The 16,429-nt window shown below is 41.3% G+C and overlaps 1 protein-coding gene across 1 annotated transcript in view; it reads left to right on the top strand.

Moving 5' to 3' along the window:
• Positions 1-9,170: 9,170 nt before the first annotated feature.
• Positions 9,171-16,429, top strand: part of nck2a (NCK adaptor protein 2a) — a 31,702-nt gene continuing 24,443 nt past the window's right edge. Inside the window, exon 1 of the mRNA XM_076747391.1 lies at positions 9,171-9,413. The gene's annotated coding sequence lies outside the window, so the exon portion shown is untranslated. The remainder of the gene's footprint in view (positions 9,414-16,429) is intronic.

Below are 16,429 nucleotides of genomic sequence, written 5' to 3'. Positions count from 1 at the left end.
CCCTCAAAAGGGGTGTCCACCACTACGTTGCTTGCAACATAATCAGAACCAAGAATGAAGTATATATAATGTATATATATAAACAGTCAGGTGATATAAGAAGCTTCAGACAACCTCTAGTACGGGCTCAGCCTCTCAAATGAGAAACACTGCCCATTAGCCATTAGTGTGGGGGAAGGCACAATTGAAATCAGATGACAGTTCATCAGACAGAAGACGACATTGTACTAGTTCTGAGAGCAAGACAGGAAAAAGATGTAATTAGATTATTCTGCCTAACAGAAATGTGGCATCTTTCATTCATGCTTCCAATGTTGGCTGCTTTTAGTTAAAAGCCAGAGGCCAGAACTGCCCTAGAATGCCCTCAGTCCTTGCCCCCCAGCCACCAGCCTTTACTTCTTGCCTGTGTTCAGCAGGCACACAGTTGTCCCTCCCCCAGTTGATTGAGGCCTCCACCTCAGCTGCTAAGGCCAGGGGATAAAGGTGCAGCTGTCTGGGCACTGCAAGGCTATCATGATGCTAAAACCTGGTGCTTACTTCTGCTGCAAATACAGCCATGTGGAAAGGTCGAGCTTGGCAGACCCCATTATCACTAGTGGACCGTTAATCATTAATGCCACAGCAACCAATTGGACTGGAATTTCTCTGGGTCATCCAAGATCTAACATGATCCTATGGAAGAACTTCACTCCACTGGTTGAAATGGATCTGAGCAACTGACTTGAAAGAACATGCGGCGTCATAAAGAAAGTCTCAAATGGGCAATTAGGACTGATGAAGGGGGACAGAGTCATTCTGGGCTCCCAGTGTGTGGATATGGAATACCTGCAGCTCAGCAACAGTACAGCAGGAATTTGTTGAAGTCTACCAGTGGCCTGATTTGATGTCAAAGACTCACAAGACTAGATTACCTTACTAGATACTAGAATAGTTTGACATTTTGGGAAATACCCTTAATCGCTTTCTTGCTGAGAGTTCGCTAAGACAGCCACCACACTTACAGTATGTCCATTCAATATAAAGCTACAGCTGGCAGCTAGTTAGCTTAGCTTAGCACCAAGACTGGAAACAGGGTCAAACAGCTTGACTCTGTCAAAAGATAACAAAAACCACCTGCCAGCCCCTAAGCTCACTAATTAATATATCTTGAAATATTTTTTTCACGAGACTTTTTTCGCTGCCCTCAGCCAAGAAATAGTTCCACTCTTAAGCCCCTGTAAAAACCATAGTGTGTCATTTTTACACTTTGGTTTTTGTACAGATTAAACAAACAAAACAAAACAAAACAAAACAAAACAAAACAAAACAAAACGTTGGACAAGTGTTTCCCCTTGTGTCCAGTCAGCTAAGCTAACAAGCCTATTATGTCATCTGAGGTGGGAATCTACATTAGAAGACTTCGGTCATTTATTTCCTTGCCATATTACTATATATATTTTGGAATAATGATATTTTCTGTTATTGTTAAAGTCCTGGACTGAACTATTGGAAGATTAATGGCTTAATTTCTCTTGCATGATCCAATTCTTCCATCAATAGAACAGTTTTGTTACAAACACAGCATTATAATTAAATGAGACAAGAAAAAATACTGGCCTGTGTTGCTTGTGAATGTCCTGAGACTGATGGGCAGGGCAGCAAAATTACATGCTAAACAGAGGACTTTATGCTTATTGTCCAATTAGAATTAATTTCAGTTTTATTCAAAGACTTTACTCAGGGATTTTTGCAGTATCATTTGTGCATGGCATTTTACACAAAAATCACATAATGAAGCCCAAATGATGACAGCATGTGACTACTGCAACTGCTCAAACAAGTCAACTGAAATCATGTTTTAATAATTTCCTGGGGGGTCATGTGGCAGATGGGAGAAGAGAATGTAGAATTAGTTATTATAATTTCTCATTGTGGAGCCTCACTGTATGACCACAGAAGCAAAATCAAAATCAAAGATTCAGAGCTATTTATAACACATGTTGTCCCATATAGATAGACTGTATATTCCAGGGTCCCGTGGGGCAGATGCAACGGTCTGCATGGATGATTGGAAACTCAAACCTGATTAGGGTCCTTAATGATTCCTATCCCAGCATGCATTAGGACAGACAGGCAGGGACACATCCCACCAGTCACACAAAACCAAGAAAGAACAAATGAAATTTTAAAGTAATTGAACTCTTGAAATGGCCAAAAAAGGTTTTTAATGGTTCTCAAAGGACGTTTGTGAAACTGCAGCATTACTTCTTTTTCCACTTCTGTCTCCTGTCCACATTTCTTTGGTCAGTGCAGTTGCTTTGTCCCCTGATGTTGAATTTATGACAGTGATTAAATACCTCCTGTGCACGTTTCCATGCTCTCTTCACTTGGTGCCGCAGCAGTGATGTGGGTCTATATATGACACAGCAAATCTTCAGTCATTTAGCCTGGTGTTGTGTTCCCGGATCGCTAAATCCCTAGAGAGATTGGTAGGATGTTTCGACCCCAGCAGTCACCAGACACTTTATTTAGCATCTGAAGTTTGTCTTTTCCCTTTGTTCCATTGGCCTTTTGCATATACAGTCACACAAACAGCCAGCCTGACACCACCACATTCAGAATAACTGAATCTCTTCGTGGATGATCTGGATATTCCTCTGACATTTGAAAGCATATTAAAGCACTTTATTTTTACAGCACTTTCATAGCCTTTTACCTTTTTAATGAACTGGGTGGGTGTACATGGACATTTTGAAAATTTGTTCCTTTACTAAAGTTTAATGACCCCTTTCTCCCCTTCTGATGATGCCTCATTATAAAATCCAGCTCTTCTAAGTCAGTTTAAGTGAGCGGTCCCAGTCTTAATAACTAGCTTGTTTCCCTCCTGTTCTCATTGACTAAGAGAGTGCTGCAGTCTCATCTGACTTCACTTATCTGGATGACAACAACTGGCCCCCTCTGTCTCTCCCTGTGTTTATCTCACTAAGTCTGTCAAAGCAATGGCAGCTGTCATGATAGCACTCTGGCAGCTAGTACCAAGCTCCATGTCCCAGAATACAGATCCAACAGATCTGGGGGCTGGTGGAAGGATCGAGGCTGGTGGTGGTGTGCTGGCAGCTGGGGGGCCAACGTTCCCCAATTTGTAATGCTGGTAGGCTTTTAGTTATTTGGCCGGTCTGACAGCAAAGGCCTGGTTTGGTCATGGAGATGTTATACTTTTGCTGTGTCAAAGAAAAGGTTTAACATTACAACACTTTAGGCTGAAATTACAAGTGAGTGAGCCTTTCAGACATTTTCTTTGGTAACACTTGATATTAAGGTCCACACATTCAGCATTAACTGGTTGCTTTGTAGGATGTAGAGTTGTAGTATATTGGCTCTTTATTAGTCATTATAAAGCACTTATTAATGACATTTTGACATTAATGACGAATATGCCTGAATTTCATGTAGCTGCCTCCAGTTCAAGGTTCTGGTAAAGACCCTTTTCATGGCTGACATTTTGACATGATACAGCAGGAAGACATGATACAGCAGAAAAAACAGGTGTATTTAATAATATCAACTGAGCTGCGCTCCATTTAGCTTCACTAATTCCATTGCGCTAGCTCATTGTCATGGCTTATTGGCACACTTAAATGGAACAGAGCCATCGTTAGGACTGTTAATTACACTTCTTCTTTTCAGAATCACAATCACAATCAGCTTTATTAGCCAAGTATTCGTGCACATGCAAGAAATTTGACTCTGGTTTAAACTTGGCGCTCAATGCAGGCTCACTGCCTCATTGACACACTGTCATGGCTCACTGGGACACCTGAATGTCTGAGTGACACCTGTGTTTTTCCTCTTATGACAAGCAAAATGTGCAAAAAATGACTGATTGTAACAAACCTCCTAAGTTGTGTGAGGACTCAAAAGCAGGATGCAGAGGCAGAGCAGGTAAAAGGCAGTTTATTTAAAAGAGACTGGGCAGAATAAAGGCTGGAAGCAACAACTATAATACAACAGATAATGTGAGAAATAAATTAGTGCAGGTACAGAGTGAGTGGCTATTCATCAGAACCAGAGGCAGTGCTGAAACAGCTGGAACTTAAGTAATCATGGGGGGGGGGGGGGGGGGGTGTTGGGGAATGTTAGAGCTAATAGGCATGAAAAGTGGGCAGAAGAACACAGAAATAAACTAATATACTGTTTGTCTCATGACAGTGATGTACAGTGCTATTTTTGACTGTTCTGAGCTCAGTAGAATATTCCATCTGTTTCACTCTCTCACTCTGTCTCTTATAGTTCAGCACAAAATGACACAGATACAAATGAGTGATGACTCAACGACCTCTTATCTGCAGCAGACGAATCATGTCATGGCTGTTTCTCTGATCTTTCTGTAAACTTTTAACCAGGAAGTAACAGAATCTACATCACAGCTGAGCTAACAAATGCTTCAGATTCACTCAACGGCAGTGATGAGTCCGTACACTAAGCTTAGCTGGAGGATTTGGTGCTTGTTTGTGAATGTACTGATCGAACAGCTCAACTAGCACTGAGTCTCCACCCAGTTAAACAATAATCTTTCGATCTGCATCCAACATTTGTGTATGTCAGCATGCGTCTCTGCATGGCAAAGAGGTGGAAGCCAATAGAGTCTCTCAGAGGAGAACAGTTACAGTGCGTAATCTCTGGATGCGTAGTCGTCTGTCACCCTCACACTGTGCAAAGTTGACTAAATCTGCCATGAAAGCGGCCGCGGCTGGCCAAGAAATAGTTCAGCGCATAGCCCGGACACCATGTGACATGCGTTTACACTTAATATTTTTATTAATTTAATAATATATAATAAATCAAACAAACAAGATACAGTGAAACATCTTCATTAGGCAGGTTTAGAAATCTTCAGACAGAGCTCTTTCCCTCTGCTTCCAGGCTTTATGCTAAGCTAACCAGTTGTTGGCTTTAACTGTATCAGTCTTCTCAGCAACTTTTAGCAAGGTGTGCTTAAAAAAAGTTAAGTGTGCATTTTAACAAGTACAAATAAATTAGAAGATTTAATCAATTAATTACTTTTTTTTGGGGGGGGGGGGGGGGGGGCAAATTTCAGTTTTGTACCCCTTGAAATGAATTTTTCACGCTCTAGGATGGTTTGCAGATGGTATGCATGATAACAGAGCTCCAAGACAGGTATGGACACAAACACATACACACACATCTTCTACATTTAATGTGATCCTCATTTCACTGAGAACACAGAGCAGCACAGGAGCCGCTGGCTCATCATGTACATCACCACTTCCCATCAGGTGGTCTTTCTGCCAAAATAAACATCCTGTTCCATCAGCGTCGTAACTGTAGCCGTGCTCAGCTGCAGAGCTCCCAGCCGTCACTCAGTGGGATGATTTGGTGTGGCTGGTGAGAATATGAGGGGCGTGAATCTAAAATGGAAGACATCCTGATTATAGCAGTGGCAGATGAAGTGTTGACAAGGCTCGATTAATAAGTCAAGCTCTCCTTGGCCTTAAGAGAGGAGGAGTATGAAAGACTAGCCATTCCAGTCATTTTGTGCTTTGAGCGTACAGCAGTAGTGTTGATAGATAGAGTTACCACTCAGTCACAGACCACCACATGTTTAATAATGTTATGTTAGAAGACATTGACGTGTAAAATCTTGTAATACGAACTGCAGGTCTGGTGGTGCAAACAGGCATCTCAGCTCTTTTCATTCACCCCTCATCAGCTGTGTTGAAATAAGCTCATTTTAAAATGTGGATCCTCAACAGACGAGCGTGTGCTTGTGCTTATTCCTAATTGCTCTCTAATCAAATTGAATTGCGAAGCCACAGAAGTCACTGTGTGTGCAGAATGAGCTGGAGGAGTCAGGTGCAGTGGGTTTGTTATTTTAAGACACCACACTAAGGGCTCAGGAAAGGCTGGTTTGTTTGGCTCAAATGCACAAACAATGATGGAGAAGGTGTTCGGCCGCTCTGCCAGGGACGCTCTGCCCCCTTGTGATAGGAAACTCAACACTTCAAGAGCCAAACATCTGCGCAGGAAACTGTGTGTTTTTTAATTGCAATGATTTTGTATGGAGTAATGTTTTGTCTCTACCTTTTATTTTCAGTTTCACACCCCAAAACCTCAGAGGAGCATCACTAAAACCCTTTCAGGCGCACATTTCACTCCTCCCCTCTCCAGTGTAGGACTAAGATTAGACATGTGGAGGCGCTGTGCAACAAGGAACAAGAGAGTAAATGTGCATCAGTGCACCTGTCCTAACTGAACTGCTGAGTGGATGAACATTGCACATCAGGTACATTAGTGAAATGGAGGTTGTGGCTGTGAGAGCTGTGTGTGATGAGTGGTTAAGACCAATTTTACAGGTGAGAAGGCATATACTGTAGCTGTGGATCAGGTGACAAGAAGATGATGATGCAGTTTTCTTAACCTGACTGTTATCGTGTGAACTTCTATGTCATGAATATCAATAATAACAACATATAAAAAAATCAGTAATAACATTTTCTACTGTTTTTGTGGACTCCTGAATTCAATTCACGTCATATTTAAAGGCTTGTTTCTGGACTTCATGTATTCAGTTTGACGGATGAAACAGCATAATAAAAGCTAATGTAAGAGACACTGATGAAAGGGAAAAAAAATTAATAATAGTAAGAAAAATGAATATACAGACATGCCGAAACAGTCAAAAACTCACGAGTGTAAACTCCTTTGTCACTCATAGCATTTGAGTTTCTGACAGCTTTGAACAATAACATGAGATTTAAAATATTATTTTAATTTAGCATGATGAAAAAAAAAAGGATTAAATCATCTGGGACAAATAAAAAAAGAGTCATATTTGGATTATAAATTTGATGGAACTTCCTTCCTGAGTCATCGTTACTTTCTGATTCAGTTTATTTCTGTCAGCAGTCTTTTGATACCGATATAGCACTGAGTCATTTTTACCAAGTTGTAAGATAGAATCATCTTGCATGTAACCTGTGACTCACTGTCACCAGCACGTTTACTCATCCGACACTCATCTTTTCAGGCCATATGTGGAGCTGAGCAATCATATCATTATATTCTAGTGCTTCAGCAGAAGAAGGAGGGAACCACAGGGCTGATGCTAAATTTAATATCTCTCTGATGATTAACATAAGAGCTGCTCAAGAGTATTATTTAAACTGAAGATTTCAAGTTGTTTTTATATTGATTTATTTACTTTATAAGACAATTTTCTTTCATAGATAGACTAATACTTGGCCTATATATAGTGCATGGTTAATAAAACCTCTATTTTTTCTCCATGCTCCCTGTTGTAGTTTATAGTTTAAGCTCATATAGTATTCTAGTTTCACTTCCCTTTTATGCACTTGTTTTTTTTTTACGTCCTCTTCTTTAATCTCCCTGTGTGGGAACAGTAAAGTTGATCTCATCTTATTCTAGTGTAGTCTTGTGATTACATAATGTAGGCTGGAGTATCCAGTTGAAGGCAGACTGTTTTGTGTGGGCTAATATTGCTATTTGGTCACACAGTATGTCAGATGTTCCGAAATCTTGTAAATATCACATATGTGTTGATCCAGGAAAGAGCAGCTGAAAAAACACCCACGCTGAGGTCCATTTAGTGCCAGAATGAAAACAATTCACATTGAAAATTAATTCAATATGCATATTTATGTGTAACATAGCACATCTTTTTTGTGCCTTTTTTGGTCTTGTACGTGTCTACATTTCTGCCCTTTGGTGTAAACAGCTGAGGTATTCTCAGTGTAGACAAAAGAAAGTGTCTGTAGATAAATGAACTTTATTTGTCACTGTTTCAGGCACTGTTGAATTCTTGAATGTGAAGAATCTGTGGACTCAAAACAAGACGGTGTGTCCTCTGTGAGTCCTCAAGACTCCTCAGAAATCAACACTATCATCAAAATGAGGCAAAGATGAAGGCAGAAAGAAGTAAACCTCCCATTGTCATCTGCGAGGGCCGATGGAGCCCCCAGAGTGTGTCCCTTTTCCTCTAGAGCTGTCCTGGACTGGTCCCGGCGTCGGTGACGTCACCAACGCTGGGACCGGCGATCAAGTTGACCGAAGACAACAGGATAACACCGGAAATCAAGTGACGATCCTCCAAGGATAAAAGTTTTCTCTTCAACAACTGACGTGAATGTCAGGATGGAGTAAATGGAACAGTCCAGGGAAAATAGAAAGAAGGTTTGAAAAATAAATAAACAATAATAATACTAATAACGAAGGCAAAAATAAAAAAAATAATAGAGTATAAGTCTTTACAACTTCAGTGCAAGATCCAATTATCTTTACATACATTAAATACATTTTTGTGGGCGTTTTGCTATGATATATATGTCTTATTACATAGTTAAATTGCTTATAAGGCTTATTATGTATGCTTGTTTTTCTTTTTTTGTGTTATGACTTAAGAACCAATTTAAATATTCATAAAGCTGTATTTTACTTTAACAGTAGTATTTAAAATCATTAAATTAGCTCCACCTCGATCACATGCAACACTGAAATGCTGTTTATACTTGAATGCATCTGTGACAATAAAAATATAATATATAGTGATATAACACTGAAAGCGGCCATTCTTGCAGAATCAGTAGCATCTTTTATTTCACCATTTAAAACGTATCTTTTTCAAAAGCCTTATGTTTCTAGTTCCAATATATTTTGTATGTGTTTATTTGACTGCTTTATCTTCCTTGATTGTATTTTGGGCATTGGTATATTCTATTCTGTATACAGCACTTTCAATCGCTGGCCTATTTGATTGTGGTGCAGATTTGCATTAATTTAGTTTTACCTTTGTAAAGCACTTTGTAACATTGTGTTATCAATGAAGTTTGATTTTTTTTTTATCAATATTATTCTTCCTTCATAACGCATACTCGTAATGTAAGTACATTCTGATGATAATACATATTGGCCTGTGTCATCACACAAGTCCTTTACTTGTAACACAGACATTAAGTATTTTTAACCATGTGATACAGTGTGTTTTTATGACTGTGGTGACGAGCTGGTCTAAAAATATGGGAACTTAAGCAGTCAATGACACCACTGACATACTTTTGTATAAAAAACTAATAGCTATTGTGTGCCGCCCAGATGCCATTTTATTTTGAAACTTAACAACGGAAGTCGATTGTTCATGCGGGCTAGCTTGATACGAGTGATCGATGTGGAGGCAGTTAGCCTGCGACAGAAAAACAAGCGAGGAGAGGTCGAGCAGTACATGGTCAGTCCATGTTTAAAAAGAAAGAAAAATTGTGAAACCCGAGGATATGTGGATTTAAAGCTTATTTTTGTCGCTTATTACTCGGGCTGAGTTACTTCTTGTTTGGTACGGGGGTCTTATTCCGGCGTGTTGAGTGTGTCGCCGTTTGCCCATTCTCACTGGAGTGAACACTAAGGTAAGACCGCAGATGAACTGTGTAAGTTGGACGAGCTACTTTGGCCACTCGAGCACCCCGAAAACGTCTCTTTTCCTGTAATATTTCCTCTCGAGACTTTCTGTGGCAAACACTCGTAAAAGTTGGGACAAAATATTGTAGTTTTCTCCGCTCACTTTGTAGATTTGACGCCGGGTCTTTGTCCACTCAGATGGGGTTCAAGTAGACATTGTGCTCGACCCTCCGTGCGTTTGCTCCTCTCGTCGTGAAACAGCTCCCCGTGAACGGCTCACTTTGTCATCCTCACAACTAAAACACGTAGTTTAAATTCACCCTCTCACCCGTTAGGCAGTTTTTTTACACGGGGCCACTTCTTAAAGGCCTGTAAGAGAAGGCTCCTACTGCGACCCACAGGCAGCTCTGTAGACATCTCTGTTCTCCAAGACATCTGTTTGGTCTGACTTATTCTCTGCGTTTTGTCTTCTTCATTCACTTATTTTCAAAAAATATTTAGTCATCTGTCCATCACCTGAATGCACCTCGAGCTTCTGTTGAAATCGCAGTATCTTACACAATGAACCGCATATGCCAAAACACCATAGATTGGCGGCGGTGCCACATGCCGAGCCTGTCAGTGCGTCTAGCGGCTCTTGGTGGTAACTACACCCCGGACCCCTCCATCGATCCGCGCTCATGATGGCCTGCATTGTCTTTCTGTCTGGAGCACCTCTGCTTGAATTATCAGCATTTTTTTCTTCAAGAGACATTGAGAAAGGTGTGTTTTGCTCACGCTGGCAGCGGAGTGATTCAGGTTGCTTTCAGGTGCAGGCAGCAGGTAGACTGATGGCACACCTATGCTGCAGACACGCCCTCCGGGCACCATGGTAACGCAGGCTGTGGGACAAGGTTCGCTGTGCAATGTCAGGTATGAGGGGGGCAGGTGCAACAGCAGACTGCTGGGCCGGTGTGACAGAAACTTCCTCTCTGACTTCAGAAGTTAAGAATCAGAAATGCTTTGAACGCCTCTCGTGTGCAGCGTTTGTGGAGGCAGAGTGAGGGGCTTGAAGGTCTTAATAGACAGCCCCTGATGTCAGTGGTGGCAAGTAACTGAGTACATCTACTCAGTTACTGTACCTAAGTGCAGTTTTGAGCTTCTTGTGTTTGAGTATGTCTATTTTCTGTGCCTTTTAGAGCATCTGTCTACTACTGCCACCGCTGCCTGTTAAAGTAGGTTTGGCGTTGAGCTCCATTCAGCTAAACCCTGATTAGTCGGCAGGATTTTAATCAGCAACCATTGTGATGGTTGATTCATCCTCATTCTCATACAGATATGCAAAAACAATGATCTGTTTCCTGTTTGTCAAAGGTGAGTATTCGCTGATTTCCTTCGTAAGCTGATTACCTGTGAGTGTTTGAGTGTTAGTCAGACAAAACAAGCAGTATGAATATGTCAGCACTGGATTTGGGGACAGGTTGTGGCAGCTGTTTGACATTTTATACACTGATCAATTTATCAATAATGAACATAATGTCTAGCTGCAGCCTCTTCTGCTGTATTTATGCATGTAGACTCGGCATGTTCAGGCCTCGTGTAAGCTGAGCTGTCGTCCGTTTGCTCGTTACTGCTTGTAAATATTAAGAATTGTGGAAGTCAGACACATGTGAAAGCATGAATCATTGACTTGTTTATGACAAGATGGTTTATTTATTCGGGCAACACTTGTCGAAACGTTCAAAAAGAGCTTCTCTCTGGTGACTGGGCTGCATCTCCTCCTGGAGGAACAGCTTGATGGAGACCCTGTCAGAGGGTTAGAAGTATGTGTGAGGAATCAGCCTTTAATTGTTATCTACATGTACAAGTAAGGCCGTTAAGTGAGCTGAAACGATCAGTAGATTGACAGAAAAAGAGTAAGTATTTTGATAATTGAGGAATTGGTTTTCCATGTGAAAAAATAAATGTTCTCTGCTCCAAGCTTTTCCAGTCTGAGCATGAGCTGTTTTTTCACTCTTTAACAGCTCTGTAAAGTGATCATTTTGTGGTTTTGGTTGGACAGACGAGGACATTTTTAAACATCACCTTTAACGTTTTACAGACCAAAGGAATATTGAGAAAATAATTGATGAAGTAATAGAGAAAAGACTCTGTATTTGCAGCCTGTCAGGTTAGTGTGTAATTAGTCAAACCTTCAGAGGATGCATTGAAAGCTCGTGGGCCGACCCTGGCTCCCTTTGCTGAATGAGATGTTTCGGCTCCACTGTGGAATCGTTGTGATTTCCTCCCTCAGCCTCACGCAGATTAAAAGGGTTAACCTCCAGGAAGTCAGTGTGAAATACCAGCCATGATCTCAGCCAAGTTTCAGAATACCAGAGTTTAAGGTGCCAGCTCGGGTATTTATTTCACAACATAATGGAGAATTGGCAGACAACGCTGCAGGTTAGTGATAAATACAGTGATATTATTTCATTTCTCTACACTAAATGTGTGTAAGGAATTGTAACAGCCTGCATGTAATGATTAACAACACATCCAGGCTGATAAAAAGAACAAACACAGGTGTTAATGCTTGACTTTCATTATTTACAGTCAGCATTTCATACACAGTCCTGTTGTTTCCCAGTTGGTAAGTGTGTAAATACTGCCCTGTTTCCATTTCTGGTTTCGCTCGGCTCGGTTTCAGCTTTGACTGACGTCGCTCGCGTCGCAAACTGACTGCTTTCTCTCTCGCTGGTTGACTTCCTGAGTCAAACACTTGCACACAGATTTGTCATTTGAGCCTCATCTTTGCAGATGAGATAATAAGCCCAATCCCCTTTCTCCTCCGTGTTTGATTGCACAGTTATGAGCTGAGACTAATTACTCTGCTCGTCTTCACACAGTCTAAGTGATGAAATGTGACACAGTGCCTACACAGTGTTTTGTTCGTCTTTTGTTTTGAGTAGGAGTCGGTGGAAAAAGACAATGTTATTATCAAGAAATAGTTTCATTTGTCTTTCTTCAGTGCGATCTTGTGTAATGTGAACATGACAGCTCTTATTACTGCATACAGACGGTACTGTGAGTCTGGCTCATGTGATAATAATTAGAGGGATAATTTGACAGTAAAAAATTCATACTTTAATTATGTAATTGGTAGTTAAATAATTGAAAATAGTCATTTCAAGACCTGGTGAAATATCCGCCTTTTCATCAGGATGTGAGAAAAGGCTCTTAAGGTTGGGTTTGCGTCATCCTCTTACGTTTTATGAACCATACTAAAGGAGGAAAGTCAACTCGAAATAGATTTATGTGTCACTGTAAAACACTTAATTTCTGTATGGTGTTTTAGGCTCAGTCCTTATTTCATCTTATCATGTTTGTGCCCTCAGATGTACATTTTTCTTTCTGTCTGGACATCACCAACAAAATAACCTTTAGTACATCTATGACAAGCGGCCTCTCCTGTGAATGTTTGTTTGAAGTTATGTGAGTTACTCTACATTACTTTGATTGTCTCCGGGAGTCTCTCAGGAATCCACAGGGCAGCAGGGGAAACCATGCAGAGAATAGAGATCGTTGTCAAAATTGGTATTTTGGCTTTGTTGAAAGCGCAATGTTTGCCTCCCTCAGGAAATCCTAATCTCTGGAGGAGAGGAGAAGGAATTAATAAGTGCAGCACAGATGGGCGGTCGGGAGACAGAGGCAGACTCACAAAGAGCATCATGTTGTTATTGAAGATAAAGGTCACCCCATTGTCATTGTAATTATGTGTAATCTGTTGAACGGGAGGCCATTAAACTGACACTTCATACAGTTATGACAATAGACCCCCTTTCTGTGACCCCATGATCTAGAAGAGAAAGAGGATTTGTGAAACTGTTCAGCAGAAGGCACACAGTGGCCATTGAACAGTATGACTCCTTTTAACAAAATAATCATTTTTTCATTTCTGCTGTGCGGGTTTTCAGAATTTCTGTTTGACTTCCTGCTATTATTGATCATTTCCTTCAAACCACGTTGCTGCAGCACAATTGCGTGTGTTGTAATTGTTAATGATTGTTACATTTTGGTACAGATATTCATGCCCTCCAGTGGATGAATCCCAGTGATCTTTGGTGATCCCCTGACTTTACCTGAATCACCACCATGAGGTTGTTCTGTTGGCTAGATTTCCATGAAATATGTAACAGATACTCATGGTGTCCAAATGATGAATCTGGTTGATTTTGGTGACCCCAAACAACCTTCACAACCTACTTTTCTTGTAACACCACCAGCTGGTCAAAGGTTTCACTTATTCTGTGAAATGTCTCAGCTTTGACGTGATAGTCTCCAGATTTTGTTCAAAGGATCCTTTGACTTTTCTTTCTGCACCATCGTAAGGTTGACATTTGTGCATTTGACAACCACTGAATCAACTGGCATTTCTTCTGGCAACATTATCAGATCAAATTTTTCATTTGCCAATCACTTTAACGTATGATAAAACCATACTTGCAGAACTAATGCCATTTCCATCAGCCTCAGCTGTACTATGTGTTTATCTTACCATGCTAACATGCTAAAGGAAGATGTGGCCCTGGCAAACATCACCTGCTCAGCATCAGCATGTAAACATTTTCCTTGTGAGCATGTCAGAGTGCTGATGTGAGCACTTAGCTCAAGCATCACTGTGCTTTAAGCTAGCGCAGACTCACAGAGCAGCTCTTGAGTCGTCTCTTAGTCTGTTTTAAATACACAGTTGACATCCAGACGTGAGTATCTGTCTCCTTTGACTGTAATCCACACCTTAGCTTTGCCATGACTTTATTTTTCTGTTTCTTATCAGTAGTTTAAGGTTTCAGATGCCCGTCCTGAACGCTCTCTTTTGTTTCTTCAGTCTGTCTGTTCTCTCCTCCTTGTCCTTCATCTCTGTCATCACCTCCCTCCTCCGCCACTCGCCCCGAGTTCCTAATTCATGCCCAACAACTGAACTAACAGCCTGTTGGCTCCAGTGTCCTTGTGTCACCACTGGGCACCGGGCCTAATCCTGCTCTGGGACACTGAGGGTGAGAGCATGAAGGAGGGAGGGAACTCGGAGTGAGTAAAGCTGGTTATAGTACGGTGGTACAGTAAATCAGCCTTACACTCACTTAGTCCACAGAGCCACACCCGTGCACTTTGTAATCTGTGGATGGAGCATGATGTGTCAGGGCCTCAGATGGCGGTGGAGGTTAAGAAGTTTGGAAACATGATGATGAAGGAAACATAAAAATGTGGGAGTCAGCGCATATTATCTTAAAAACAGAAGACAAGGGCAACAGACTTCCTGCAGAGAACTGTGAAATTCAGTCTGTAATGCTGCTCGTGTGTCTTAATTAACCGAATGAGACAAAAACATGAGATTTGGGAAGTGGGGAACTGAAAACCTCCTGAGGTCTTCACTGGATTCAGCTCCTCCTCCCTCAACAGAGAAACGTGACCAGAAATTCACAAACAGTCCGAGAAGTGCTCGTTAAATCGTAATCAAGGGTCAGCGGCTCCCCCACGCTCTCCTTCAGTGTGTATGTGGTTCATGTTACACAGCAGAAAATTGGTACTTAGAGCCATGAAGAGAGACGGAGCGAGGAGTGAAACCCAACGCTTCCTAGCAGCAGAGTGTAAACTTTGGACAAAAGTTCAGGACCTCAGGAGCCAACACACACACACACACACACACACACACACACACACACACAAAATTTCAGTATGACAGATTATGTTCTGGGAAACTGCAGTCGTTTTTTTTTTTTTTTTTTTTAATAATAGGGATAACAGATCCAACTTTTTCTCTCCCGACACAAATTCACATACCCGAACTCAAAATACCGACCCGCTCCATGACACTGACATACAGCTCACATGTAACGTCAAATGAAGGAAACATAGTGCCAACTGGATTATTTTTTCTGACAAGTTGCAAAAAAAGGTTGACAGTAAAATTATCATTAAATGTCTGCTGACAATCTACCAAAATATCTAGTGTAGCAATACAATGACTGCAGCATTGTTAAACTTATCATAATGCATATTAGAGGGCATTGGCTGCACTTGGTGAAGCTTAAAAAAAGGTTGTGGTCTGTTTAATGTAGAGAGTCCACAATGATTTGAGACACAGCGTGTTTGTTAACATTTACCTGCAACCACGATCTCTTCCTAACCTTAGCCAAAGTGCTTTTGTTGTGTACATGATTGGAGCCTGGATGCAAACCCCGTCCTCTGGTGTCACAGTCACAGTTTCGTCTAGCACATATAACACACACCTTTTGTCCGGTAGGCGTGTTATTGTTGTGAACAGAGCCGGTGCTTTACTCACTCTTCCAAGAAAAGGCTCCCCTCAGCCTGATTACATGCTTCTGCAGCTCTTCACCAAACCACGCCACCGTCGCACGGCTCCATCCAAACCGTTAATGAGATGTGACCGGGCCTTGTTTCCCGAGCCGCTCTCCTTTACAAAGCTTTGTTCAACCTGGAATAAAATGGGTTCTGTTGATTCAAGGTTTGAAGACAACATCCGGACAAAAGGTGCAGAAACTGTCTAAATCCTCAGTGATGTTAGCTAACTGCGGCAGGCATGTTGCCATCACATTAAGAGGCATTTATTGTGAAACACATGCAGGAAGTGGCAACGTGTCAACATCTTTGTGCATCTGAGCTTTAAATCAGCGTGAACCCAACCTGTTTGATAAAGTGCTGGAGCACCAAAATAATTGGTAGATTAATCAGAAGTATTGGTACCCCTCCTCACCTGCCTGCTTCACAAATGTGGTTCATTTAGCATTAAATGACCATGTTTAGTTGGCTTACGTTGTTAAATGAAATGAAGAAAAGGTTCAAACGTCATTGGAGTTTCTGTGACTCGTGAAAAGAGTTAAGCTGTTATTTGCGTTTGTTCCATCATGTTGTTTTCAGCGGAGGCTTCGGCCCTTCATGCTCTAATTGATTTAATTAAGTGGACGTTTTCCCCTTTGGCTGTCCTGATGCACAAAGCGGCATATGCAGACAAACACTGAGTTATCTCACCCAGAGCACAAGCGCTGCA

Source organism: Chaetodon auriga, chromosome 13 (assembly GCF_051107435.1).
Source record: "Chaetodon auriga isolate fChaAug3 chromosome 13, fChaAug3.hap1, whole genome shotgun sequence".
Lineage (NCBI taxonomy): Eukaryota > Metazoa > Chordata > Actinopteri > Chaetodontiformes > Chaetodontidae > Chaetodon > Chaetodon auriga.
This window is presented reverse-complemented; position numbering and strand designations above follow the sequence as displayed.